Below are 4056 nucleotides of genomic sequence, written 5' to 3'. Positions count from 1 at the left end.
GAGAGGAAATGTTTTGAGAATGATGAGGGCAATGAATGTACAAATGCACTTTACACAATTGATGTATGTATGGTTTGTGATAAGAGTTGTATGAGTCCCTAATAAAATGATTTAAAACAAATAAATAAAAAGAACAATCAAGACCATAGAAAACATATAGATTATGTAGGTCACTATCAGGAGTTATACTCTATGGGTGATAGGCGTCCCAGAACAGAAATAAACAAACAAACAATACATGCACACACATACTGAGAGAGAGAATCACACACGCAATATATATATTCAAAATATTCCAAAAACTTCAGGAAGGAAGTTTCTCTAGCCTCATAAAAGAGGAGAAAATAAACATCCAAGAAACTGAAAAACCACCAAACAGGATAAACCCCCCCAAGATAAAATGAGATGTCGGCCCTTCCATTCATAATTCCTTATAATTCTAGACTCTATACCTGGGGCTATAATCCCATTTTGGAGGGATATCTTTGTTATGCTAATGGCTGAGATTAAAGTGGGATTAAATATCTAATTTAGTAGAGGGTATTAACCAAGTTGCACCCTTTGTTTCCTTGGGAGTATGTCAGCTGATACAACATTCTTCTTCATATATTCCATCTTCTCTGATTATTTGTTCAGTATACAAATTGAATAAATGTAGTGATAGTATGCAACACTGAGACACACTTTTCTTGATATTAAACCATGCATTCTTGCCTCTCTCTGTTTGCACAACTGTTTTTTGATGCCTGTACAAGTTCTGCCTGAAAACAAGGAGAATTATACAATTACCCCCATGTTGATTATAAAGCACACCCTCATGGCTAAATCACCTTTAAGATTAGTTATGTAATCACAATCCATTCTAGTGTTCCCTCCACTGTTTAATTATTCTTCCCTCCCTATCATCCACCCATAGTTGCTGCATGGTGGTCATTAAAGGAACTTTCTCAGTAGATCTCTTGACTGCTTAATTCCATGAGCATTGATTGTGGATCCAAGCAAAAGGAAATCCTTAACAAATTCAATCTTTTCATTTATCATGATGTTACCTATTGATCAAATTATGAGGGTTTTTCATTTTTGTCTTCCTTGTATTGAGTTGCAATCCATACTGAAGGTTACAATCCTTGATCTTCATCAGCAAGTCCTTCAAGTGTTCTTCACTTTCAGCAAATAAGGTTTTGTCCTCTGCATATCACACGTTGTTAATAAGCCTTCAGTAAAACTTTGCTGAAGATATTCTGACAACAGTTGTGAAAGTACATTGACAGGGAGCTGCCAGAGTTCAAGCTAGATTCAGAAGACGACATGGAACAAAGGATATCATTGTTGATGTCAGATGGATCCTGAGTGAAATCAGAGAATACCAGAAAGATGTTCATTTGTGTTTCATTGACTATGACTAGGTATTTGACTGTGTGGATCACACTATGTATGGTCTGGGATAGAATGGGAATTCTTTCCACTTTCTCCACCACACTTTGCTTCAGTACCCCTTATCAGTGATCATTTCATGAAGGTGTATGGAGCAGGGCCATGATGTAAGAACTGATTGCTCTTAAATTGGAGTTAGGATTTAGCGCGAGCCCCAAACTCAATCCTGGACCTATTCCCTTAATTTAATTTTTTTTTTAATTTCTGTAAACTTGGGGGGGCAACACTTGCTTAAATGATATTTCAGATATATAAGCATATCTCAACGCACTGCTACTGAGTTGATACCACGTCAGGTTATGGTACCAGCAGTAGAGTCTTAGAATGACATATAATAAAGATGGAGAATGAAGACTTGTCTGGTCTCCGCCTCATATCATTCCAGTGGAGTTGAATTTTCCTTCTCCTTTGGATAGCCAGAGAAGGTCAGATATGGCCTAGGAGTTTACTCAATTGTTACCTGGAAAGGGCATGGGAAGTGAAAATTTGGATTCTTAGAAGCTGTCTTTGATTACTCCTACATGAAATGGAGCAAAGAAATGTAATAGATATTGGTTAGATTGAAGCTATGGGATGAAAAATACCTTGTCGACTTTCCTCAGGTAAAAATTATGTTACTTAGTCAAAATGGCTGCTAGAAGGCCAGGCCTATTGGAATATTTTGCTTTGCAAACCTTCCAATGTCATATGCATATTAATGGGAGAATCTAGCTAAGAAAGAATGAATTTGAGTGTTTTAAAAAGAATTGTGTTAGGATTTGGCTGTACTAAGATTATGTTGATTTATCCTACTTACTGTTACTAGCATAATGTAATAAAATGAATATTGGGAATTGTTTTCAGAGAGAGCTTGTGAGTCTGTTCATCTTCAGCCTTTTACAGTTGGATCTGTTAAAAGGGACATTAAGAAATTGACTGCAGGAAATGGCTTTTTGTTTGAAGCCAAAGTAGAAGGCTTAAAAGAAGTAAGCCCAATCCAGTGCCTTGAGTCTCACTACATTTGCATTTGAAAAGACATGCAAGTAGAATTGTTGAGAGATGGAGAGGGGAGAAGGTGATTTTGGTTTTCTGAACCTTGAGCTAGAAGTTTGTTTGTGGATGTATTTAAGATAGAAAAGACTGAGTCCATGAGAGAATTCTCTCCTCTAGGACTGAAAGTTAACAGGTACATTGGGGCAGCCTGAAATGCTCACTAGATGACTACATGGAATCACTTATTGAGTGGAAGTCAGGGAAGCACAGCATTGGAGAGACTGTGTGTCATTACTGACACCTGTGGACCTGCTTCAAAGGGACTGGGGGAAACATGAGAGTGGAGTGGCTCGTCTGAAGTTTAAAGAGTTGCATGGAACCTTAGTCTGTGGCAGGACCTAGTGCAAATGGTCTAGGGTTGTTGAGAATTTGTAAAGAGTCCAGTGGTCTGAAGTGGGGGGAGTCATATGAGGAACTTCCTAGTTTGCTATGGCACGCATTGACCTAGTTTGAAATGGGTGAAGCTCAGTTTACAAGAATTCAACCAGATGAAAAGGAAGATATTTGTCCCTGTTAGCTGGTTATTGTATATTGTGAACTTTATGAATGGCCTACCCTAGATTTGATTTGCTTCTAAATGCAGACTCATGACCTTCCAACTGGAATGAAGATTGTTCACAACAAAGAGCATACTTGTCTCCTCAGAGTACTGTGATGATAGAAATGGTCAATTTAGAAATTGGATACCTAAAATGGGAGGCAACAAAGTCATGAAGTGGCTGGCTTACAAATTTCCATGGACAGGGAGAGATTTTGATAGGGTTATGGTGCAGATTTTCACAAAACTGCCATTGTTAGACATAGAATATTTTTGTTTTGTTCACTTATGGAATGTAAGGTTTAAATGGGGCTGGTGTAATTTCAATTGTATCCGTGTTAGCTGTACAATATTAGGTTTAATTAGAATTTTATTATTGTCTTTGTTTCAGGATTATGTATGTGGCAGTTACACAATGTATGTCAACTTGATAAAAGAATGAATAGGTGGAGTCTAGTCTGTTAATCAGGTCACAGCTGGATTGATCCCATAAGGGCGTGGCCTTCTCATGAGGATCCTCGGAACTTTCTCTCTTCTTCCCTGAAGGTGGGACACACTCTCTCTCTCTCTGCTTTCTCTTCCTGTTGACAAGCCACATGGAGTCATGCTGATGGCAGCCAGAGCCCTGGAGATGCATCTACTGCTATTGGATCCACAGGACTTTCCAATCATTGACTGGTGATCTTCCTGCATTCGGCATCATTGTATACGCTGCATGTGCCTTAAGAGGAATTCTTGGGCCTATCTTGAAGTTATGGACTTGATCTGGACTGGGCTGAGACATTTTATTAATGCACAATTACTTCTTGATATAAAGTTTATCTCTTACACATATATAACTGTCTCTGGATTTGTTACGCTAATCAACCTGGACTAACACAATTCATGATTGCCAATGGCCCCGGAGGGACATGGGAGTGTGGGAGGTAGGGGAAGGGAGGAGGTGTTGGCCAACCTAGGGACAAGGGAACAACAAATGGTTCAAAACCAATGGTAGGGAGGGGATGGGAGGACTGGTAGAGAGTGACCAAGGGCAAGGTAACTGAGAGGAA

Source organism: Echinops telfairi, unplaced genomic scaffold (genome assembly GCF_000313985.2).
Source record: "Echinops telfairi isolate 266 unplaced genomic scaffold, ASM31398v2 ScPeMD7_44;HRSCAF=162, whole genome shotgun sequence".
Lineage (NCBI taxonomy): Eukaryota > Metazoa > Chordata > Mammalia > Afrosoricida > Tenrecidae > Echinops > Echinops telfairi.
This window is presented reverse-complemented; position numbering follows the sequence as displayed.